This window comes from Malaya genurostris, chromosome 3 (assembly GCF_030247185.1).
Source record: "Malaya genurostris strain Urasoe2022 chromosome 3, Malgen_1.1, whole genome shotgun sequence".
Taxonomy (NCBI): domain Eukaryota; kingdom Metazoa; phylum Arthropoda; class Insecta; order Diptera; family Culicidae; genus Malaya; species Malaya genurostris.
This window is the reverse complement of record NC_080572.1, coordinates 54,510,147-54,537,150: the sequence shown is the minus strand read 5'-3', so window position 1 is coordinate 54,537,150 and position 27,004 is coordinate 54,510,147. Positions and strand designations below refer to the sequence as shown.

General features: G+C 37.4%; 1 protein-coding gene and 1 long non-coding RNA gene across 2 annotated transcripts in view; both read right to left on the bottom strand.

The window, feature by feature from the left end:
* LOC131437138 (uncharacterized) overlaps positions 1-27,004 on the bottom strand; it is a 489,986-nt gene that overhangs the window by 66,746 nt on the left and 396,236 nt on the right. The window lies entirely within an intron of this gene.
* LOC131437140 (uncharacterized) overlaps positions 1-27,004 on the bottom strand; it is a 73,665-nt gene that overhangs the window by 979 nt on the left and 45,682 nt on the right. Inside the window, exon 2 of the long non-coding RNA XR_009230720.1 lies at positions 5,485-6,205. This is a non-coding gene — a long non-coding RNA (uncharacterized LOC131437140). The remainder of the gene's footprint in view (positions 1-5,484; positions 6,206-27,004) is intronic.

Sequence of the window (27,004 nt, the reverse complement as noted above, 5' to 3'; positions counted from 1 at the left end):
GTCTTGTCGATAGACGACAGACTGAAGTGACAATTACCAAACTAGTATCGGAAGTTACAGAAGCATCGGTCAGCAAAAGCTCGAATTGAAATTCACATTAATTTCTTGCAGATGACCGGACTGATTTCCCCAAACTTAGGTTCAAATGACAAATGGGATAGAATAATAACGGGTGTTTTGTTAGGATGTTTGTTTTGCCTTTCTCATATCGAAAGGTTATGCAATCACTTGAAAAACCGACTAGTCATCCTGCCGGGACTACCATAAGGTATTACTTCGGCAGACGCCTCGACTACCCAGGACTGATCTAAGTCACGAACTACTCGGCTAATCCCCGATGATGGATCTAGCCTACACCGACGAAAAAGTTCCCCGACGATGGAAGTTTCCCCGGACCGACGTCCCCAAACCCGTGAACGGTTCGGACGGCAGGGTGCCTGGGTCGGTCCAGTGATTCCGGTTACTTCGGGTTCACTGGTGCCAGTCATTATCAGTAGGCAACTAAACAAACCGTATCCGGCTATCGTGGTTCCCGGTATCCGGTTCCGGAAGCCCCGGAAATAGTGGTCATATATACACGGAAAGACCGAAATCAGCATTTTGGCGAAAAAATTAGTTGATTTTCTGATTTTAGTTAGTTATTTTTTGAGACAACTAAAAAAAATTTACTTTTGCTAATTTTGATTTTTTAATTCCAATTTCCTTAATAATAATAAAATATTTGTTGAAATTGCTATTTTTTAGTTGAATTCACCAATTAAACGTGCTGTCATTTCTTAGCTAAGGCACACTTCATATCAATTCAATTAATTTTTAGTTGAATTAGAGATATGAAACGTTGTTTTCAACCAACATAAATGGTTGAATTGGTTTCTGCAATCTGCAGCTATATGGCGCTCTGTCACCGAAAAAAGTTAACACCATAATGACTACTAGCCACTAGATGGCACACTACTACCGAAAAAAAAATTCAGTCGCGGTTATCTTTTCTACATTGTCAGGTATAAATACGATGTTGTATTGGAGAAAAAGACATAAGCGAAACATAAACTTGAAAATTTTTCTTCTAAATCGCGGTTTTCTTCATTAGACTTCGCGAAATCGACCCTCTCACTGAAAACTTTGAGCACTCTTTCCACCAACACTTAACGTCATTTTTACATATCGGTTTAGAAATTTGTATATGGATATATTGTAATACATGCGAAAAACATCTAAACAATTTGCAAGCAGTTTAAACAAGACTGTCCCTTTTAGCTTTTTAATGGATTGTTTTGCTTTGACACTTCTCATGAGTTTTTGGCTAATAAACTTGTTAATAAACCCAATTTCATTGTCGTTTTCTTTGTGCTGTCCTTCAGTAATGATGGTGATAGATAAATAGAAACAAATTTTCTGATTTTAATAACAAAATTAGTTGTCAATGAGAATTTCGGATTGGATTGAAATATTGCTGGTTTGTGTCCAGAATATTCGCCAACCAAACACATTCTCTAAAAATAAGAGTTTTTTTTCAGCAAAGTAAATTCTCAATTTCAACTAATTTTATAGTTATTTTGGAAATTTTGTTGTTAAAATCAACTAATTCAAAAACAGTAATACGAATTAGGCGCAGAGCTAATTTCGGTCGTTCCGTGTACCAAAATGGTTCTCACTCACTTTTCTCAGGGATGGTTTGACCGATTTCCACAAACTTAGTCTAAAATGAAAGGTCTCAAGGTCCTATACGAAATTCCTGAATTTCATCTAGATCCGACTTCCTGTTCCGGAGTTATAGGGTAAAATGTGTTGAATATTGTACACCGTCACTTAACCTGGCGGAACAAAACCGTAAAAAATGTTGAAAACTGGACTCAAAACCCTTATTCCCAATCTTAGGCTGAAATGAAAGGTCTTATGGTCCTACCAAAAATTACTGCATATTTTCGGATACAACAAACATTTAAATCGTTATTTAGTGTGCGATGGTAAAATTGTATAAAATCTTCAAAATTTGAATAAAAACTAATAGAGTTTGCACATCATGTTAGTTGGTGACCGTACGAGCCGACTTTAATTATACCGGTTCTCGGGTTCCGGTACCGGTGAACCCACATCGTTTTCTTAAGAATAACCTATGCGAGCAAAGTATTGTTTCATTCTGTATGTTATACTAGTTCATGCACAAGCAATCCTTTGGTTTCTTTCAAAGATCGAAGCGAAAATTTTTGAATAGAATACCACAATTATACATAAAAAAGGCATCATTACTCCACTAGGTGGATAAAAACAGTTTTTTTTTCAATAGGAATTACTTTATTGACTAAAAGTTGTTTTGACAGTGTAAAATGATGTCTTTACTCAGTATTGTATAACAAATCGCGGACACGCCGTTAAAAAATTATCGATGCATCCCGATAAATGTACTGTTTGGTGCGGTTTATGGTATCATCGGTCCTTTATTCTTAAAAAAATGAGGAAGGACAAGGCGTTACCGTGAATGGAAATCGATACAGAACCACGATCAATAATTTTTTGTTGCCAAATTTTCAAGATGGATGGAATACGGTTTCGAAAGGATGGTGCCACTTGTCATACTGCAGCCGAAACAATCGACTTATTGTAAGAACATTTTAACGACCACATTACAAAATTTGTTGTGGTGATACCTGAAGTCATTGATTGATTCTAAACTTTTCTATCAATTGAAGAATTTATTTATGGAGATTTATGTGAACTTTGAACTTTTGGAAAGGTTCAATTTGTAACCTTGTCACTGCAGTCTAATGTTATAAGCATGTATATACAAACTCGGTTGCTCTGTAACTTACTAGTTGAAATAAATGAAGGGTCATGCTGATTTCTCAGCGTACTTATCACTTTAAGCAAATAGATTGGTTTCGAAATTCCTCACGACTGCTTTATGTTAAAAATTTACCGCTATACTCATTTCTCCACACAAGTTTAGAAATATCGAAGTTCTTCGTTTTAAATCCATGTCACTTCTAATTAATCTAATTTCTGCAGCGGCACTTTAAATTATATCAATTACAACTACAGAACAGAACAGCTGTACTGACCAGGTTGAGTAGCACCGAGTATTGAATAGAGACTGTCCCAGAAAGTATGGACGCAACCAAAAACCGCTGCCATTTCGCAATGGTTCAGAATGTGTCAATTTTTATGGCTGTGTCCTGTTGTTTACACTCTTCTCTAACCACTTGTGCAGTTGTTTATTCGTTTTCATTAGTTTGTTTCGAAATGCGTGGACTTTCAGCAGAACAACGTCGAAAAATTGTGTACAAATGGTGCACAGAACGCGGGCTGTCACTGAGAAAGATAGCAAAAATGAAAGGAGTAAGTGAAAAAGCCGTGCGAAATGCAATCAGGAAGTACGGTGAGGATAACACTTTTGAGGATAAACCGAAAACGGATTGAAAAAAAGGTCCTGCTAACCCTCAGTTGGATAAACGTATACTGAAGGCGTTCGAGGAAAAGGAGGAGGTTTCAGTTCGGGATGTGGCCAAAAAAGTGGGCACTTCGAAGTCAAATGTTCTTCGTGCTAAATAACGTTTGAATCTTCGAACCTATAAGAAGCAGAAACAACCAAAACGTAGTTCGAAACAAGAAACATGGATCAGGCCGAGGGTTCGAAAGCTGTACAATAGATTCTTGCTGGAAACTGAGCTGCATAATCATGGACGACGAAACCTACGTGAAACTCGATTACAAATCCTTGCCGGGAACACAATATTATACGGTGCGAGAAGGGCAAGTGTTAAACCAGTCCGAGACATCGATTGAAGCCGAAAAATTTGGTAGGAAAGCTATGGTCTGGCAAGCAATTTGTAGCTGCGGTAAGATTTCGAAACCCTTCATCACCACTGCTTCAATGAACAGCGGAATATAGATCAAAGAATGTTTACAAAAACGACTTCTACCCATGATTCGAAGCCACAAGGATCTTGTTGTCTTCTGGCCAGATCTTGCTTCTTGTCACTACTCGAAATCAACGGTAGAATGGTATACTACCAATAATGTCACTTTCGTCCCAAAAGACATGAATCCACCAAATTACCCACAACTTCGATCAATTGAGGAATTTTTGGCATTAACGAAGACACATCTTAGAAAACATGTCTCGGCAGCCGAAACCATTCAACAGTTCGAAAAAGATTGGAAAAAAGTGTCAAAACTTGTCGCCAAGAAGTCTGTACGAAATTTAATGAGGAACGTTCGCAGAAAGGTGCGCCAGCTAGTCTACAATGGCTAAGTAGCAAATGTTGAGAATAATATTCTGTTGTTGTAGTCTAATACTATCAGTATGTCGAATAAAATTTGAATATCTTACACTTGTGAATTATTTACAGCGAAATAATAGTGCATCCATACTTTCTGGGACAGTCTTTAGCTGTAATTGTCACTCAACAGTGCTTGGGAATTTAAAAGCTCGATTCTCTCAAGTAGAAGTCGAATTGAAAAACGATTCCACTACACCTGGTGCCTCTGGAATCTGAAACTGAAAGTCGGTAAGCTTGTGTTGTCATCAACTAACATGAACTACAAATTAAAACAGTTTTGAGATCAGATTCATAAATTTTCTAACTTTGCGATGTCACTTCTATGACAGATTAAAGTTACTATCAACAGTCCTTCTGTATTCCCGATCCCAGATGTCGGATTTGAATTAAATTCATCAGCATTCAATATGAATATAATTCACTTTTATTCAGATTTCAAAGTTTTTGCAAATTTCATCAGTCACTTTGGAGAAATAGATGGAAGTTTTTTTTCTGGTGATCAACCAACAAGATTCGCCAACTAGATGAATTTACTAGTTTCCAGTAATCTTACTTCAATTGCGCACAATTTCACTCAATTACGCTATCATACAAAAGTTATGATTTTTTTTCGTCAGAAGCTAGTCAACCTTCTAATATAAATATTCAGCAGATGCCAACAAGGCGATAGTTGATTCAGTCAGTACTTTATTCCACTACCAGAAAGCTTAGAATACTGATCTGAAAATAATGAGAATCATGAAATTGTTTTGGAATATTCCACTGAAATCGATGCATCAATAGATCATATGAATCTTTACCTAATTGAAGCAAGGGATCCATCGGTCCTAAAAGCTCTAACTAAATTCAATTCTCCAATAAACTTCAAGTTTGTATTAGTTTTTTGATTACTGTTGTGTTACTGAAAAAGTGCACTTTTTCTCTGTTGTTGTTGTTGTGCAACATATCTTAAAGTTCTTCCATTGTTAAGAATAACAACTGTGTATCTCGCCTTATATTATGATAAATCTCCTTTGTTCGACGATCAGTGATAATTGCTAAGAACTTCGCTTGTTTCTTTCACCGATTAGCTTTAAAAAGTTTCTAGATCCTGAAAAAGCATGATATCCCAAGCATACATACTCTAATTCATTACCAAAAAGCTACCAAAACTAATTTGATTTACTCTTCTACCCAATAACAACATCCATCCGATCATAATTACCTCTGTTAGTAAAACTACCACTTCGTCTGTTCTTCGGCTTCAGGAAGATCACTCTCGGTTCCATCGTCGAACTATCCCACGCACACCACTGGTAACAACTTCACGACCATCTGCTGGCTTGACACAATTCCAAGTATTGACACTTGTGTCCAATAGCAAGAAATAGAACTTCACCGTACTCGAACCCACCGTTCACGCGTTTCGACTGCAAACCATCAGCATGTTGCACACACTTCGATCAGTCGAGGGAACACGAACTCTCAACACTGTTATCTGTATCTTACTCTACGCTTGAAAATGTCAAACTATCAATTGAAACGAATTAAATTTCCATCCGTTTCCTTGGCTGTCGTGTCGGCTTGATTCACCGTTGACGCAAGGGGCTGTGTAAGAGGGCGGGAACAGGAGAAAAAATAAACACTTGTTGGCACTTTTATTGTTATGGCTTGGTCGTTCTCCAAATTGTCAAGATCGTGTTCACCGATAGGACTGTAGATTCTTAGAACTCCGTCCCATGCCACAGTATTCCCTGCCGTACACACTTCTCACTGCTGAGATGGGTTTTATTTTTCCTCACGTCAACTTCAAGTTCACTACGGTTGTAATTCTATGTTATTATTTATTTGTGTTCATTTCTTCTGATTTCTTCGCTTCATTAGCTCACTCACTAAAGTATGCGCTTTGAAAAGGCATCCACTACAACGTGATTCACTAGCCGTGCCTAAAAATGTGTAACAAAACAAACGGATTGATTAATTTGTCGTTATTCTCGATTCCCGCTGCCTCACCCATCACTGCGATTGCATCGTCACATCGGGAGAGGCAGCATGGGAGCAAGGGCAAGTTCACGCGCCATCACAAAGTGATTCGTGGTTCCCTCGTCGTTTAGCTGTACGCCGCAGGCGTTTTAGAATCAGACGGAAAAACACTACCATCGCAATCGCTCCAACCAGGCACGAATGAACCGCTAACAATTTGCCCGTTTATGTGGTATGCTGAGTTCGTGGATTCTAATGACTTTTCGGGCACTATACCGCTACGTTGTTAAGCAACGGGTACAATAAAACCAAAATTAGTCGGAATTATAGTTGACCTAAACGATTTGTGTTCGCTGAGTGCTGTTCGTACATGGGATCCTGCATCGGTACATCGGTTTACGGAGTAAGTTTGTTTGCTTAGCCCAGTTAGCCTTGATGGCACTTCTCATCAAGTCTTTCGGTCGGCGGCCGTTAATGGGTTCAAACTAAAGGAAGATGGTACCGCCCAGTATACGGTTATGTTTTTAGATTTCGTACTCTAACTCTAATGTTTTACTTATCCACAACGTGCGTGTGACCTGGAGGAGAAGGTTGGAGGAACATTCATCGATTCGGGGAAAATCCGGTGTACAAATATGTATGCGTGCGCTTCCATATAAGTAGGGCTGCCATCTGTAAGGCGACTCGCCCAGTAATGTTGGGTCTAGACGGCTGCCGTGCTTACAAAAATTTTGCCGAAACGCAGTACGACCGACGATTTCTGGTGATTCAAGATTTAACTCTTTATGGCATTAAGTAATCATTACCTTAGCCTAACTTCCAATCAATACCCAACAGAAAACAGATTAGAAATTGCAAAATGAAAAGATGGGCTCAGTGGCTTATCTAGGGATGGGACGGAGGAGGGTGAATAGCTGAGGAAAGCATTCGCCCCCGGTACAACGTTTTTGTTTTTGGGCGGCAAAATAATCTTTTTTTTTGCTCTCTTTTAGATGGTGAAGACGATGGACCGTTTTTCGCTCGCTAAACCGATGACTGCTTCGATGGGGGCCGCAAATCATCCCCAATGAAGGCATTGTTTTCAGAGAAAGTACTAAATCTTTAAATTGTTCTACTATTCAAACTATCGTGGGATGCGATAATACATCTCAAGAGATCATTAGATTGAACAAATAATCGTAAATGTACACTTCTCTCTCGACGTTGATCAATTTTATTCTTAGTCGTATTATTCCCGCATATAATATATTTAATTCGATTATAGGTTTCAACCTTAAGGTCATTTACCTCTTCGGACCAGAGAAACTTTTTGACCCTATGTGCAGAGTTGGGAATCGAATCCAGGTGGGCTGCGTGAAAGGCATCAACTTACCCATCACGCTATACCCGTCCCCGGAAAATATTCCATATTATATACATAGTATTTATAATACATTTCGTAATATAAACACATACACAAGATTTAATTGTAAGTAACTTTGAAGCTCAAGTTCTTTTTCAAACTTTTCGTAACTTTGCAAATATGTAGAGAGCTGTTTAGCGTAATTTTTGACAAATTTTACTAAACATTTTTTAATATTTTCGGAACAAATTGAAACATCTTCATGTAGCGTTTTTTATTGTGTTCAAGTAGTAAAATGTTTTCAATATTATAAACTTTCATAAACAACAAAATATTTTTTTGAGCAAATGTACGGCAAAACGTTCTGAATAATTACTTAATACTTTGTTCACACCTGCAGAAAATAACACGTTTTAACGATAGTAAAATAAAGTTAAAACCGAACTGTTCACACTTGTATTATATTATACGCATGACGTATTGTTTGTTATTGAGTTTGTTTAGAAACGAACTGCAAAAATGTTTACGTCGCAAACATTAAGCAATTGTTAAGAAGATAAATTACTGTGGAACTTTACTGAGTTCCGGAATTGTCATAGAATAGTTTGTAGTACTTCGGAGTAGCAAAATCTCCAGAGAAAAAATTTAAGATTGCATTCCCGGTTTCAAGAAGCATAGTTTTTCACAATGCCTCGGAAAAGTTGGTAAACATATTATGTCAATCGCTTCAATTTTTCCACTTCTTCACTCAGAAAGTTTTCTTCTACGTATCGTTTTTGGTCATTTGTTGGTTTTATATGTTTTTATCACGTTAGTTGTTAACGTTTCGAAGGGTATTTGCTTCGAAACTTTGGCCATTTTAGTCATGTCTTTAAACAAAAAAAAAACATGAAACGTAACGAATATTCACGATGAAAACAATTTTTAGTCGAGTTATACTATGTTCATACTATGAGTTAAAATAAGTTTTAACTCTGATTTCATGTTTTAAGCGAAATACGTGTTTTACTTTTGCGTTATTTCATATTCAGAAACGACACATTAAAACATGTTTTCCCGAAATAACATGATATAATTGTCATTAAATCACAACCCTGCTAGCATTTTCCGTCACTTTACGACTATGTCAATTGACAAGCTGTTGAACAACATCAGTTTTCCATCAAAGTAGCCATGTAATCATAATAAAACAAAACTGGAAACTGCACCAACGTTGGCAGGTATACCGATTTCTCGTTATATACGTACTCCCGAAATACCGATAACTCACGAATCATACAGATAAGTACCGATTTTGGTTTTTAGCTTGAATAGGCATGAGAAAAGGTTGTCGTGGGACCTTTTTTTTGTTCACCTCTTGGTGACATTTTCTACTACTTATGTAGAAGAGATCATGATACCGATATGGTAATGATAGATTTTTGCGCCGAATACAGATTTTTGGAAAAACGACCTGGAAACGCAGACTGGTATAACCACCCATCTGACACCGGTATGTAAGCACCAGCCATTTGAAAGTATACCGATTACGTTGAGCCCCTCGCGTTTCGAGCCCCAAACACTGAGATGTTTTGATACTCATCGCGACTCTCAAATTGTGAAAATTATCTCCATTGATGTCCCAAAACACTGTCTGCTGTATTTTAGGTAAACCGACAAGTTATTGTGAGAGAGTCGACCAAAAATTCACTAATTTTCGTGCACTAAACAAGGTGAACGCGTAAAACAAATGTATTACTGTTTGTTTGTTTGTTTACGTTGCAATCAGCTGATTTTGAAGTTCCGATTTTGATCTCATCAAGATGGCGTCGTGACAGGAGGCCGGGTATAACCACTTTTGTTTTTAAATTAAAAGATGACTTTTTTGATCATTTGCTGCTCAAAAATATTCGAAACGTTGGCAATAAGCGTGAAACGATAATATCCTTTATAGCTAGGAGAAGTATCTGGCTTATTTTTCGAATGTTGTCAAAATACTTTTTTCTTTCCAACCTGCGACGTAGGCATTTTTGCAGTTTGTTTATAAACAAACTCAATACTCAAGTAATATGTCATGCGTATAACATAATCTTAGTGTGAACAGTGCGGTTTTAACTTTATATTACTATCGTTAAAACATGTTATTTTCTGCAAGTGTGAACATAGTATTACAGGCCACTAAAGGCAGTGCAAACGACAAAAAAAAACAGCATTTAAAATGTAAACACAATCATTACATCAAACAGTTTTGAGCCAAATTTAGGAAAGTTTTCCCAATTTTTTGCTTCGTTGCAGTGAATGACGGAGGAACCGGGAACTGAGCACCAATATATCCGAAATCATTCTTTTCATAAACTATTTTCACAACCATTTTTCTTCTTGTCATTATGCAATTCCGGAACCGTAAATTGTATCCGGTTAAAATTCAACAGCGATCAATGGATATGTAAGACTATTTATTTTAGTCTAATTCTTTGACACTCGGTTAAGTCATCCCCGAGCTAAATTACGGATAAAGTTTTTGATTATTTTTTGAGCATTTGCATTAATTGTTCGAAAATTGTATCAAGATAAAATTCAATAGTGTTCTATGAGAAAGTAGGACCTTTCATGTGAAACAGCCATCAAACGGGAAAATTGAGCGCATTTTTGCACCTGTTACCCTTTAATTCCGGAGTCGGAAATCGGATCCGAGTAAAATTCAGTCGCGTTCTATTGAAAATGAGTTAGATCTACTGTCTCTGTTCGGTAAATTGACTTTGAGGGTAAGATGGAAATAGGAGCATTCGCTTCGATATATTGCATTCAACTTTATTACACTTCATTACCCTCCGGGCCTCGGTTCAAAAGTCGAATGCACAGTACTTGTATATCCTTTCTGTATGAGAAAGACAAAACCAAAAAATAGGTATAGAAAAATATTCAAATGGTGATTCACGTCTAAAATCGTTGATCACCCGATGAGGGGTGTGAAAATTAATGACAACAGTAATCTTTTAGGAAATTAAAGCTAAGGATAATGCGTGTCAATGAGACTTTTAAAAATGTCGAAAATTGCCAATTTTGTATCTCTGACGAATCTTGTAGTGGGTGATAAGGAATAATAAAGAAGCATCTCAGTTCGTGCTCGCATCTCACCCGACACAGTCGAAAATCGTTTACGGTCGAAACAACAGAAACAAAGACAATACGCCATTGAACAATAGAGTGTTCGGAATGGTCAAATACGATCTAACAAAGCCTGAAACTTGGCCTACAAGACCGAATTCAATTTGTATAGATTTCAAGCGTTGCAAAGTTAGACCAGCAGCAAATGAAATTGAAATCTTACTTACAGAACGAATGCATCTAGATGCTAATAATGTAAGTGAGATTCAATTCAACAAGGCGTCTAACTATGTGTACATTATGTTTAAACGTGAAAGCGATGCACTTGCATTCGCTTCGGTTAACAACGAGGTGCACAGCGTTGAGTGTGACAACATTAAACACAAAATTCCTGTGCACATGGTGGACAATGCCATAGAAGTACGCGTGCATGACCTTACCCCGCAGGCCACTGATAAGTTCGTTCGGGAGAATAAGTCGCAGTACGGTGAAATCCTTTCCATTGAAAAGTATGGCGGAATTTTTTCCCCGGCATCCGGAATGGCGTGCGAGTTGTGCGTATGCAACTACGTAAGGCAATTCCATCTTACATCATTTGTGGTCAAGGTGGGACACGTCCGTGTAAAATATTGATTACCTATGAAAATCAGCTGGTTACATGTCAGTTTTGTGAACAACCTGCACACTACGGTAAACCTTGAACTGAAACTACAACTGCAACCAATGTACAACAAGACGCATCTAAAGCAACGAGCTCAATACTACGAACAACAAGAAAAACGAAACGAAGACGGACACCAACAACAATACAACCGATGAGGCAATGGATGACGAGACGCGCCACGAACAAAGTGCCCCTCAACCCTGGCAGGAGGGAAATGGAAGCTCTTCTCCTCCTAGAAAAAGAATGACAACGAGATCCACGTCAAAAAATTCTTTATTTAAAAATCGGCTGATTCGGCCACATAATGCTTGTACGCAAGTAGGCCTGAATAAAAACATCTTAAAAAAATAAAGAAGCATGTAGATTTTTGTCAATTTACATGCGTGAGGGTGCTCAAATTATGAAAAACTGTCAATTTTTAACTTTCAAGGATGCTCCTTTACCGCTCCTTATCACAAAAGTTGGAAAAAATACCGGTTTCGTTACGGCACGGTTAACGCAGTTTCCACACTTGTTCGCGTTTGATGCACCCTGTGTTCGATTTCGCAACCGGTTGTCTAATTTGCAATAAAATGAATACTAGATGAAAGGATAAGAATGTTGGATGAAGTTTTTTTTCCGACCAAATAAACATCAACTATTTACGGTCGAATCAGTAGTATTTTTCGTTAGAATTTAAATCTTTACTGATCTGTACTTGACATGATCATGATTATACAAGTATCAAAATCACTTGGAGATCAAATCAGTGTTGATTACGCAAAGTTGAGTTTTTCCTTGGCTAAGATCACTTTTGATGAAATCAGTAGTGTTTTTTTTTTGTACGTGATAAGTGATCTTAAGATAAGCAGTGATCCTAGATCACCAATGATTTTTGATTTTCGGTGATTTTCCCAGCCCAGATTATGACTAGCACTAGCTATTATTCAACACCAGGCGCGTATACTGGGGGTGTTTTAGGGGTTCAAACCTAAAACATGATTATATTATGAAAATTCTTCTTTTTAAATATTTAAGTTAATTATAAAATGAATAATTTTCAACCAAAGAATTTAAAACCAAAAAATTTTCAAATACTTATATACATATTTCCATACGTATGGAAATTGATCAACATGTTTTGAAACACCCTCCGATGAAATTTACTCATGGAATCGGCATGGTGAAAGAATTGTTTAATAGAAATTTGTGCAAGTGATGTGGACCATTTTCAATTATTCCCCAAACAAGCAAATAAAAATAGTATAAACACATATAGCTAGTGCTATCATAAATCGCAATATCCTTCGAAAATTAAAGAAAAACACTTTATCAAGTTAATGAGAAACACTTTAATACCCGCAAAAACGTTAACATCCTCCTTTTAACGTGTCGTGGAAGAAAATGTGCTATCCTCTCATCAGAAGACGCGACAACATTTGTCCCGATCTGATTTAATTCGCAGTCACATAACTCCTGATATAAATTAATCATGCAGCGAAGTTTCTCACGCACATTCACAACATTGTTGCAAATTCCAAAAAAGCAACTCCCAAGAACTGCAACCTGCGGGAATCAGAAAAATTATCCGCGATTTCTTTTGTCCAATTATTTCTGGAAAATATAAAAATAAAACAGCCAGCCAAACTGCTCTGTGTCCAAGCTTCCATTGTAATGATAAAAATCTTTCTCGACTGAAACTGAGCCACCTTCGGGGACGATAGTGGCGTGAGCGGCCAGGGATACGACATCCAAAAAAGGGTCGCAAGCAACCATTTCAAATTTGTCGAAAGTCAAGCATATTTTCTTCAATCTCAGAGCCGCTTGAAATCCTCGTACTGGAACGGTTGAATTCGTTCACAAAAGAGAAATTTCACAAACATAAAAAGATTAATTATAGTTCAATTGTGGATGGGTGATGGCGATTCTTGGTCTGCATCTGCTTCATTACCGGGAACTGGTGCTTAATCATCCAATATTACGTGATAGCTACATACACTAGGGCATCATGGTTTGGCCGCCTTATTGAATAAGACTATAATTCTCACGACTCATCAGGTATTTCCAACAAACCTAACAATCCCTAGAGCGGTCCTAGGGGTGGGATGATTGTTTCGTTTCGTACCGAAATATGCAATAATTGATGTTAAATTTTTTTTTGCACTCAACCAAGAAAATCCACTGGATTACATTTTACGCCATCAACCAGAGTGCAGAATGTTGAGTAAAAAATGGGTCGTTTGTTTTTCAGCAGTATGAAGAATGTTTATTTTTTTTTGAGGAAGTACACAACGCTAGAGTTTATCTCGGTTTTTATGCTTGACGATGTAGGGTAAGGGTACCCTTATTCATCTGTTGTCTATGTTCGATTGATTGATTCAAAGAAAAATATGAATTCAGGAGCGTTCGCTTGGAGTTTTCGCGTCACCATAACAGCCGAAGCAAAGTTGTTGTATTTGATTTTATCATAATTCATGGATTGAAATTTGACTAATCGTTAAAATAACACAGTGACTCTACTAGTGAGATTATTGCTGGTACAATAGCCCTATCTGAAAGATTCCAACGTACTTTATTGCCACACAAGGTAAGCATTTCGTGTGCGATGCACTTATTTCCCTCTCCACACTGTGGATTCGACGTATCACAAACCGCTTCTGCTACTAATCCCGATTCCATGAGCAAACATGCTTTCCATCGCTGCATATATTGTTGAAAGTTTCAGAGAAAAAATCAGAATTGCATTCGATTTTCAAATACTCGTATTGCATCATCCTGTCGAGATGAAGTGAAATAAATGGTTCGTGTAAAAAAAGAAGCAAAACATTAGTTCGTGCAAAAACATTAGCTCTAAAACATGAAATGCAGCAAAGCATACATCCTGTACCGAGTTCCCATATGTTCTAAGTGGGTGAAAAACGACGGTATTAAAGTCTCGTTATCCACCATCAACGGGTGCCTTGGACCGGCTAGAATGTATGGATCTCTTTTTTTTTGTGGCTCCACCCAAGTCGACGAACACGACGGAGGTCAAACAACCCAAACCAGCCAGTCGATTACGGAGGGCAAGATGGATGAGGTTTTTGTCGGCAACGCAGTGCAACAGGCCAGCAAACAATGTTCCGACGGAAATTTTTCGCGCAATTGTTCGGAACTGTGTGTTCGGGGTCTCGGCAGATCAGATTTATAGTCGGCGATGTTCCCACCCGTTAACGTTTGCTATGCGAGCTTGCTGGTTGCTCCGGTCTTATCTGGCATTTCCATTAATTGTTTTAACGCAGACAGTTACGTTATACTATCTGTAGCATGCAATGTTAGACGCTTTAGCCACCCCGCCTGACAGGCCCGATAAGCCATAAGACGCTGTAGCTCTGCGAACATTTGTGATTCATTTAAACACCGTTCACTTCGACTTCCGTGTAGGTAATTCTGCTTCAACCAGTGACAAGTATGTTTCCCGAAAGAATGAGTTTCCGGCTGACCGGCTGTTGTTCAGACCTTGCAACTCGGCCGGGACCCTTACCGGGTCTATGTTGCGGCACTTGTACCCTCGGAAGCCATTTGAAATTAATCAACTACCCATCTGGCGTCACTTCCTTTTCACATAGCCCAGCTGAACAATGAGCTAGCTGTGTATGTATTATGTGGAAGCCGAAATTCGAATTATAATACCATTGCATTAAACTGCCAGCAAACTGTTGCCGACCGTAGAGAATATATCAGCTGTGGTTCCTTTCAATTTTTCTTTTAAGCCAAGAGTTTTTTTTTCGTTGATTTCTCACTATACTGACCTCTGTGTCTTGTGCGACAGTGTCTTGTTACGCAGCAGAATTCAACTCTCAAAAGAAAGATCCTCCAACCCAAAAACCATATTCTCGTCTCGGCCAATTCAAATCAATGCTTGCGGGTGGAAAAATGAAGTGCCACTTTCTGTCGGCTGATTCGAACAATGAGTTGGTTGACCTCGTACTGTTCAGTTACATCACGATAGTATCCTCGTGGGGCCCTCTTTTGCACAAAAAGAGCATTGGTTCGCCTCGATATAGCACTCTCACTGCGGGGTTACACATGTTGCCTTCGGCGAACTATGCTTCGAAGACCTTGGCCTTTAACCTCGGAAAAAATGTGCAGTTCATGCATGCCGGCCTGACTTGAAGAAACCTTAGTGGAACAGAATGCTACTTTTTACAAGCTAAATGTAGAGCAAATGCTGTTTTGGTTTTCTTCGACATGCTGATTCTATAAAAAGAAATATTGGATTTGCATGTCGTTTTCATATGAGCAAAGCGGGAAAGGTACCATACTTACCCGGGGGTGAGCAAAAACCGTGCAACATAAGGAAACTAGCCTGAATGTTTGAAAGTAAGATTCAAATATATGAAACCAAGAGTTTCCGATAAATACAGACGATTTGTTCACGAATTACGGAAAGCGCAAAACAAATTTTGATGTGTAGTTATTACAAATTTCATTACCAATCTAAATTCAACGTGCCACTGAGTAAAGGTTGACGCAATCGAAGGGCCGAGAGGGCTATGCAGAGAATATCTTTTCAACAATATTATCCAAAAGATTTACTAATGATTTTTCTTCCTTTGTTAGGCTTTCCAGGAGATCGACAAACTCTAGAAAGCCACGAACTCCGCATATATCAGTTTTGTATACTGATACGATAAGCGCATATAAAACTAAATATTTTTAACGAATATCTTACAAGCCACTGGCCATTCCGTATAAATAAGATCCTAATTGAATACCATTCAATTCATTTACAAAAAGATGCACAGCTCGAATCTACTAAATAAAGTACTATCATATGCTTAGCGGTTTAAGTTGAACTGCTAGGCACGAGATGGCAGTTCAATGTGAACTGCTTTAAGCACTGATTAGCCGAAGGCGAAACGTAATGAAATAGAAACAAAATATGTGTGTTTTTGCACAAACAAACAAAACCCCTAAATGTTTACTAACATATTGCCAAAAATGTTGGTCATGAATTACCGAGTCATCAGTAACCGAACGTGGAATGGATTTTTCTTTATTATTGTATTTAAAATAAATCACAAAAGCAAAGGTTGAAGAAAGATGGTGTTTTACTATGTTCATTTCAATCTAGCATACAAAAAAGAAAACATCACGCCAAAAGTTAATTTTTTAGTGCTCCTCATCGCACCTACATGGAAATAAGTAGATATAAAAAATTATATTTGTGTTTTCTTATTTCACTTATCTTGTCACGAAATATTAAAAATCTGTTTTCCTTCTTCCAATGTTTTTTAGCTTCACGAACAATGGCGACGTGGTGCTTTGTAAAATCGATAAGAGACATTAGATTTGTTTATTGACAAGTTCAGCATAATATTATGCCAAACTTCGGCAAAAGTACGCACTTTACTAGGATATCAGCATATTACTTTAACGAATTTCGGAAAAGAGCATGAACAATCAGCAAAATGTCGTGTTGCCGATCTACTTCGGCACTTCAAAATGCCAAGCTCGAGAATCGGTTTTAAGTGTGTAATGTGTGCACAAATGAGTTTTTTTCATATTAGTCAATTATAGATACTCATGGTTTATAGCCATAGATAGTTAGTGCCTGTTTTACTAGTGAACAAAACGTATCGTAAGCCCACTTCGTTCAATTCATGAGGTTGAGATTTGTGTCCTTTTGGCACTGAATTTCTATATGTTTTCCTTGAAGAATAATAGAATATATTTTCCTTGAAGAGTTGAATTGCTCCAACGGCAATCCAACATTATCTCTATACACCACTTTTATACCAAGATCTCTCCTGAGGCTAAAAAACGTGATTAATCCACCTAGCAGTGAGATGATACCTTTTTTATCAATACGCATGTGTTTTTGCATGGATATTCTTAGGTGTTTTAGTTCTCATGACATTATTTTAATTATCGTCGTTTTAAACGGCAAATCGAGATTTTAATCACTCATTACCCTGTAATGTCGAAACTGCAAATCGTATCGAATTTCAATCTTAACGTGTGACAATCGATTGAACATTCCATGAGATGTCGAAGTAAGTTTCACTTTAGAGTTTTTCGTCATTATTTATGGTACTTCCAGAGCCGGTATTCAGGAATTAGCATAGCCCAAAATGATTCGAATGGCCATAAATTATTACGCCAAACAATTTACATGAAATTTATAAACTCATCATCTGTAATTCCAGAATCGGATAAAATTCACCGATTTTGTATGGGACCTTAAGTCCTGTAATATTTGTTTTTGAAGTTCGATTTGGTCTTTTTTGAGAAAATGATTGAGCTTTGAGAATCGATTCGATACTGGAACCGGAATTCTAAAATCGGTGTAGCCGAAATCAGTTAAATTCACCTGAGCAGTGTGTAGACATCTTTGAGAAATTGTAGTGCGAATTAAAATTTGGGGGTACATTCCGAATCCAAAAACGAATACCGTTCAAACTGAAATAAATTTATTTGGTAATCGACTATCCAAATCTGCAAATCCGATAAACCTTTTAATTTATGTGAAATGGACATTTTTATACTAATCACCCTGCATTTTCTAAATCAGAAGTCGGATATGACTATAAAGTAAGAGGTTTTATAGGATTTTAAGACCTCTCATTTGAATCATAGATCGGTTCAGCCATCTACGAGAAAAATTAATTGCATTATTTTAATTTCGTTTCACATATCATCCTGTGGTTCCGCAATCAGAAGTCGGATCCAAACGTAATTCAGGAACCTTGTTTGGGAGTATACGACTTTTCATATGAATCTGAGTTTGTAGAAAACGGTTTAACCATCTCCGAGAAAATTGAGTGATATTATTTGTCACACACGCATTTGCTGATCTCGACGAACTGAGTCGTATGGTATATGGAAGTCATGTTCTTCCAGCATTTATTGCTGTAAATAGTTTAAATCAATATAATTATTGAATTACTTCCAACTCGATAATGCTTGTATCATCTGGTTTACATATGCCATATTCGAAAGATTATGTTGCCAAAAATGAACCGTGCTAAAATTGGTCCGAGGCAAATTGTCATAAAAAAGGATGCACACATAAAAAAGGATGTACACAGTCTTTTTGGTACTTAGAAACAATTATATGTAACAGTATAAAAAATCGTGTTTCATGTTGCTCCCAAGCATTGCTTTTTCATACAGCGCTCAAAATTCCTTCTACTGGAATAAGGCTTACACAAAAATATCGATATCTCCGTTAAAAATGGACGGATTTTAACAATCTATGGCTTGTTGGATAGGTATTACCGAGCGAAATCTAAGTCTGGAAACATATTCTGTTTTCAAGGTCAAATGTGACAGATACTGTCAAAAAACTGAACATTTTGACATAAAACTTCGTATAACTCAAAAAGTAAACATCCGATCTCAAAATCATTCATTAGCGTTCAGGGTGAGGGGGAGACCTTTTATTTGCGACTAGTTTGATCAAAATCGGTCCAGCCATCTCTGAGATCTCGACCTCTTAGTTGACAACACACATACAGACACACACACATACACACACACACACAGACATTTGCTCAGTTCGTCGAGCTGAATCGATTGGTATATGACATTCGGCCCTCCGGGCCTCGGAAAATTTTTCGAAAGTTTGAGCGAATTCTATACCTATTTTTTATATATATAAAAAAAGGTAAAAAGGTTTGTCTCAGCGATGAATTCGCCATTTGAAGCAAATCTCTTTCCAGTAAGCTTCTTTTGTAAATATGGGAAAAGAAAATAGTTGCTGGGGGATAAAACTGGTGAATATGGTGAATTCGGTAGCGATTCGAATGTCAATTTATGAAATTTAACCATCGTAACGATTAGTTTTATTTGATCGACTGTGAGAAAGTGCGTCACCCACTTTGCAAACTTTTTTTTGTATCATCGGTAATTGCACGATAACGTTTAAATTTAGCAAAATTGTTGATTTTGCTGGGACAATACTTTTTTCCGTTAAATAACAGTGTTTTATCAACACACGAAATTCTTTTTGCCTTTCTCATATAGAAAGGCTAAGCAATCGACTTTTTGACCGAGGCCCGGAGGGCCGATTTTTATATACCATTCCATTCGGCTCGACGAACTAAGCAAATGTCTGTGTGTTTGACAAATATTATCACTCAATTTTCTCAGAGATTGCTGAACTGATTTTCACAAACTTAGATTAAAATGAAAAGTCCTATGATTCCAAACAAAATTCCTGAATTTAATTTCGATCAGATTTCCGGAATGAAAGGGTGATATGCACAAAAAAAAGTGAAGATAGTGTCACTCAATTTTTTCGGAGACGGCTGAACCGGTTTTCACAAACTTAGATTCAAATGAAAAGATTTGTGTTTTCCTACAAAGTTTCTAGATTTCATTTTGATATGATTTTCAGTTCCAGAATTACAGGGTGATAAGCACCAAAAAATGCAAACAATGTCAGTAGCCTTACTCGAAGAAGAATAAATCAATTTTTAGCATCTGAGGTCTTCAGATACGATAAGGATAACCAGATTTTTATTCAGATCCAACTTCCGGTTCCGAAGTTAGGGTGCTTAGTGTAAAAATTTCAATTTCAGGAGTATTTTGTTTTTCATGAGTAACAATGTGATGAGTAGCGAGTTCTTTAAATTGGCTGATAAATTTCTCTAGTTTACAGATCAAGATCGTCTAGGGCCAAATGAATTCTTATCATATCTTTATAAAATCATAAATTAAACAGGTCGATACTCTCATAAAAATATCCAAATCGACTTTCTGTTGTAATATACCAAAGTGGTAAGTTTTCAAAATTTCAAACCATCTTAGAAAATCGTAAAATATCTTCTATGTTGTGCTCGATGCTGTTCCAGTTTGTAGTTCATATTATCTGATGGTTAAATTTTCCGAATTCCACTATACCGGTATCCAGTTTTCGCTTCCGGAAACTCCGGAAATAATGGTAAAAATCTTCAAAATGGAGCTCACTACATTTTATAAAATATGGTTGAATCGATTTTCAGTAACTTAAATTCAAATGTAGTGTTTAAATCAAATTCATAGAGATTTTCAAAATTAGATTTATCGAAAATTTTCAAACTTTTTTGTACCCTAACAAACATGCAATGCCATACTACATGGAATGAAAAGTGCCGGGACGCCCACAAAAAAAAATAATAAGCCTCTGGATGGCTCAATACCAAAATTCATTACAATCTATCCACTAGTGCCTAAATAACAGCTGATCGTGCCAGACGAGTTCTAGTTTTCATCAAGCTATGAAAAAGAAGAGTTTCGTGTCCTGATAAAACAGCAACGGTGAAATTGAATGATTTGCTGTACGAATTGGTCCACCATCCCCCGTAGTCTCCAGATTCAGCCCACAGCGACTAATATCTATTTCCAAACCTGAAAAGTTTTCTTCAGGGAAAGAAATTCTCGTCGAACGCTGAGGTCATTGCAGAAACGGAAGCTTATTTTGAAGGCCTTAATCAGAGTTGCAATTTGTCAGTCATGTCAAATGACCTTGACAGACTGACTAAAATCATCGTCAACTGTTATCGGTACGGTGAAAGTGTCTGTCAAAAAAAAAAATACTTGATAGTTCTATGACCAAGTAGAAATATACTCATTCGAAGACAGGCGACTTTTTTGTTTCCTCTCTCATTCTCCTATAAACGTAAATTGATAAAGTTCATTGTTGTTTGCAAAAAGTCATCAAACTTCTGAGTTTATTGGTGTAAATGAATATAATTCAATGTTTATGCTGTTTGATTAATATTTAGTCACATCGTAATCAAGCAGTGACAGGAGAAATGAAAATAATATCAATTGCATCGGCAATCAATGAGCGTCCTGGTCAGTGTAATATCAAGAGAATTGAAGTTCTGACAGAACGGCTCTCAGACCCCAAATATATGGTGATTAGAAGAGCCTGGTTGGCAGCAGTCCAGTGACATGAGCTTTTCAATTTTCTTCATGCAAAGTTGCTAGTTGATAGTGACAAATAGCAGCTCTGGCCTTGATAAATCTTTTTTCTTTCAAAGGGCATCAAAATGTTGGAGGACCGATGGGTCAAGTGTATCGCTCAAGATTGAGATCATACCGAAGAATGAAAAAGTTTTCACGGTAAAAAATCGACTTTTCATTTGTTAGGCTCGGGACTTCTCAGTTCTTCTTGGTAGTATTTTCTATTAACCAAAAAATTTCATTACTGTCGCAATTTTTGTCCGATTTCAACAAATGATACAAAAATTTTTGTTTATCAATAAATACACTCTCTGAGTTCAGATTCTTCAACTAGTTCTACTAGTTCTGATCGATTGTGGGTAACTCACCGATCTGTTTTGTGCGTCATTTAAACCGAACAAATGGTAATTTATTTTCTTTTCATATACGACTCGTCAGCGCATAACAGTCTATGTTGTACTGTTATACCACATGGCAGTTCAACCGGTTATGTGCATTAAGCTCAAAATAAGGCTAACCCCTAATTCCTAACTGAAGTAGAATTTTTTTTTATTTCGATTTTAGAGGTCATTAGCCTCTCGGACCAGAAAAATTTCTTGGTCCTATGTGCGGAGTTGGGATTTGAACCCAGGTAGGCTGTGTGAAAGGCGTTCGCCTTACCAATCACGCTACGCCCGTCCCCTATGATGTAGCAATTATTTTCATCGATATCCAGCATCAAAAGCTTAGTATTCAAGGAATATTCAATCTTGTTTGACATTGGAGCAATTCAACAATTTGGCCCTTTTAAGGATTATCAAACTGATCCCAATGAACTTTTACATATTTTCGTTGGAATAAGCGATTCTACGTATGCTCCACCTCTTTTGATATAAGCAAAGAGTGATGCGAATATTTCAATAAAATTTCTGCAGTAATCGTTGCTCCTGCCTACTGTGAATTACGAAGATATTATAAGATTTTTCTGTGCAAAAGCATCTCCGGCAGTGGAAGTTTATCGAAGGGTTATGCATAGATCATAGACCAACTGAAATTAGTGAAGGAAATGTTAAACAATGGGCCATGCGATTAAAGAAGGACGAACACATGTTCTTGACGAAGAGCGCGGTGGTAGGACCACTATGCACACCAACCAAAGTACTTCGCTGGTGGACCAAACACGTATCCTGGCTGATAAATTTCCATACCATGGATAAAGTAAACTGTCATTTGGTGTAATTTAAATTTTAAATTAATTTTATAACAGTCTCATGAAAATATGTTTCATACTTTTATTAAATAATTTTGGATACTAATTTTGACACCAATTGATTCAGATTGATTCGAGTAGTTCACAAAAGCATGCTTCAGTGTTTATGTCACACAGTCAGCATCATTTTTCCAAACTAGTGCTTGACATTTGCGTTGCCTATTTGTATGAGAACAGAGATGCTAATCTTAAAAAAGCCTTCTTAGTCCACTTAGTGGAATTTTCATATATCTTGAGAAATCACCATAGGGGGGAGTACATGAAATTTTCGAAATCGAAAAAAAATGTTTGATGCCAAAAGGCTAAGAATTGCATGAAATGTCGAGAGTTACTGTCATCTCAAAAAAATTTTTTTTTGAAAAAATCGACTTTTTGGAACTTACAATATATATCAAAATTTTTCTAAGTCCCAGAAAGTTGATTTTTTCAAAAAATTTTTTTTTGAGATGACACTAAATTTTGATGTTTTATGCAGTTTTAAGAGTTTTGGCATCAAAAAAAAATTTTCGATTTTAGAAATTTCATGTACTCCCCCCTATGGTGCTTTTTCAAGATCGAAAATTGTCAAACTTTTACCACCGGGCAGCACCCCTTACGCATGTCCGATTTAGCTCAAATTTTGCATGAGGACATTTTCCGATGTACTTAAACTTTTAAGCACTAGCGCTTTACGAAATTAGAGGTGATCCCAAAATTTTGGCATCCTTATATACGTGTTTTGTCGGTTACATCACATATACCATCATATATCTGGAACCAAAAGTCACAGCCATTTGATCTTCGAACTTGATCAATGACCCGACAGTAGCTTTCAAACGAGCCCAAGTTTGTTAAAATCGGTTCAGCCATCTCTGAGAAAATTATGCGCGTTCAAATACAACGCTTTTTTCCGGTTACGTCACTTATACAATCATATCTCCGGAACCAAAAGCTATCTCTGAGAAAATTGAGCGCGTTCAAATATCTGCTAAAAGTGCACACACAGACATTTTCCGATCTCGTCGAACTGAGTCGAATGGTATATAACACTATGGGTCTCCGAGGCTCCGTTCGAAAGTCGGTTTTTCCAGCAATTCTAATACCTTTCTATAGAGAAAGGCAAAAAAGACTCGGTGGATGAGTGCTTTGAAAAAAAAAATTAAAAGCGTCGTGTAAAACTGGTGCATCGTTACGAAAAAGACTTAAAAGTGAACGGCGATCTGGTGGAAAAGTTGACTGTATGTGCTGATAATTATGATTATGTTTTTCAAAGAAAATAAAGTCTTTACTTTTCGAATATGTAAATAACTTTCTATAAACTTTAGCGGGATTCTCCTGAAAACCAAAAGCTATTATGTCACCCGAAGGCCAAAACTGAAACTAGCTTCTTTCTAATGGTATAGAAAACCCCAAACAAATCAAATTCATTGCAGTTGGTAGGAAGTGCAGCATTAAACTCCTAGTAAGGAATGTTGTATATGACAAATTACAAACCATAACAATAACACTTTATCCCACCGTCTGACAGTGACCTTAAAATTTCACGCACCAATAATTTTCGACGGGTCTTTAACTTTTTCATTAACTCGTTCCACCTCGGGCCATTTTTTTGGAGCATGGAATAAAGTTCAGCAAATTCCTTCAGCCAGCGATCAGAAACCACTTCCTCAAAAGAAAAGAAAAAACTCAATCCACCATGCGAGCAACCAAGATAGGAATCTCTTTCGGGGTTTGCCACAGTCGTGCAAGTGGGAGGAAAAGCCATGCGTACCGAGCGAATTCGGTTTGTTGGGTTGTGAGAAAGCTTGCAGGCCATTTTCGACAGACCTAGTCAACAGGTCCGTACAATGGATAACATTGTCTCTTTAGCTATAGTAACGTGGGATAAGCTTGGTTTCGACTCTACGTAGTGGACTGGTCCGAATTTGGAAAACATGAACGTGATTAGTGTTTGGAATGGTTTGTTTGTAGCCATCGATAGGTCGGTTTTTTCGTCGTTGTTGCTCAGATCAGCCAACGAGTGAAGCACGTGCAACAGCGCAACCAGCTGTTGTGACTCACGAACGAAGAATTGCATAGCTGAATTCGCTAGTGCTGACTGGTTTTGTATGAGGGTCATTGTCAAGTGACTGTGTCAAGTTTCGGAGCACATGTTTTAAGGTGGTAAATTTTGAGGGATCTTGTGAACAAATGAATGATTATTTCTTCGGAGGTGATTTTTACCATACATCTTTCAACACCATAAATTGAATATTGAACTCGGTGTTTTATAACAAAATAACATTTTGCTAAGGTAAAACCTCTTGACAATCGATAGTCTACCACTGTGTATCATGCTGCTACGTTGCAGGAGTCCATTCACAATCGCTGATACACAGTTGCGACAACCGGCACAAAGCGGTTAACGGAATTCGATCCAGTTCTTGTCTGCGTAATACGTTGATCTGTGTCGGGATTGCTGTTGATAGGGGAGCAAAGTAAAACAGAAATTCATTCCATCGATCTGGAATGGAACCCAGTTTTGTTATTTGGACCCTTTCCGAGAGTATTGAAAAAAGCGATCCCGGTCCCAGAGAATTTCCAGCCGATGTTTAGCTGGAAGATACTTCAGATTTCCAAACCAACTGCAAGCGCTCGTTATACAGGCAGATCTTCCTTTTCCGATTCGCTCCAGTTGAAAGATACCTTATCGATTTTAATAATAATTTATCAAACTGCTACCGAATTCCGACCCGTAACCCGTGACAGCTCGCATCGACGATTGTTTCCTTGCATGAGAAAACGTCAGATCGGGTTGACCCACTAAACACGGCACACTCGTATGCGACTGACACAAACCACTGACCATTGGAACTGCACAGATGCTGGATCTACGAAAGTCGATCGCTTGGACGAAATCTGATAAAAATTTATAAAACGGTTGTGATCATCACACCCGGGACTTAATGATGATCTTTGATTACCGATGGGAACCTGACGAGCGGAGGGTAAGCCGCACGATGAGACCCATAACAGCATTATGTTATCATTAGGCTGCTGCGGTTGGCCGGCGTGGGTCTCTCTCTCTCTCTCTCTCTCCGGACGGTGACTACCCCGATATCGATTCACTCGTTCGATCAGCTCGTTTCTATGCTAAACGATGCTGCATGTGGTTGGTTGATTTTTTTTCCTTTATGTGTGTTGTGTTAGAATAAATTAAGGAATTTGAAAGCCGGGTTTTGCTTGTTTCCGTGGTAGAATGCAGATAATTATATGGGCCACAATATTTTTCCAATGTTTGTATGTTTTCCAATCCGGAGTTCGTTTTGAATTTGCATCTGATGTAGGAATGATAAAAACAACTTTTCTATTCGGATTATCGAAAATATCAAATGATGGTACTTAATCATTTCAGATTTGAATGAAACTTTGTCCAATTTTTGTTCGGCGACAATGTGCTTGTTTTGACCTCATTTTGATCAAACATAAATTTCAAACAGCGCTTCGGTGGTGATAATATAGATTGATAATCAAAAAGTCATATAAAATTGGCTGTTCCATTGACAACAAGGTTACAGTAAAATTCAGCACACCTGTAAAGATATTGAATATTTTAATTTTTAATCTTTCAGTTTTGAAATCCTAAGCATTTCGGAAATTTAAACATTCGTTGAAAAGAAATTCTAAGGGCATTTGCAAAATGAATAGCACCGAATTTATTGGATTTCAAATATCTTTTACAAAACGAATAATATATCTAAAAAAATTCTGTAGGCGGGGTTGTGACACGAAGCTGGTTGGCTGCGCGAAAACCGTCTTACTTTTATAACAAGCGCACCTTTTAAGTGTCAACCATATCTTTAATTGCCGAAACGCGCTCAAATTTCAACTACGACTGTGTCTGTTTATACACCTATGCCAAACTAGTGATAAGTATGTTATACAATATTTGTTTACTAACGAAACTAATATAATTCAGATCAGTATATGGTTCGATTGATATTAGAGGGTTTAGCGTTCAGAAATCGGTCAACTTCAAGTTGACGTTTTTTTTTATCGGAATTTAAAAAAATCCTGTATATCCATCCTTATATAGATTTTGAAGCTTACTTGTTTAGTTGTAAAAATCGCATCATAGCAAGAATAATAACACGTCTGAATTTTGCTCGCATATAGTGAAAATCCGAGCTACTCGCACGTCAAGTTGATTAAATTGTTAAACGTGACCAAATCAACTACTACTTACATAATAAAGTATTCATGAAACGTTTGTCGACAACCAGGAAGACATCGAAAGTCGAAGACCGCAAACAAGTCTAGAAGACTGAATACTTTTTTCTAGTGGAACTCCAACTTCAAGCAAGCTGAGAGTGTTGTCTGAAACCATGTTTTAAGATAAAAAAAACCAACAACAAAAAAATGGAGACTCCAAATCGTTCCGATAAGCAAAATAAGTACAAGGTACTACGTACAGAGTACGATCGTGGAAGTAGTATATGAAGATGCTGCTACAGGAAGATGCAGCTCCAGGCGTGATGCGGCGAAGA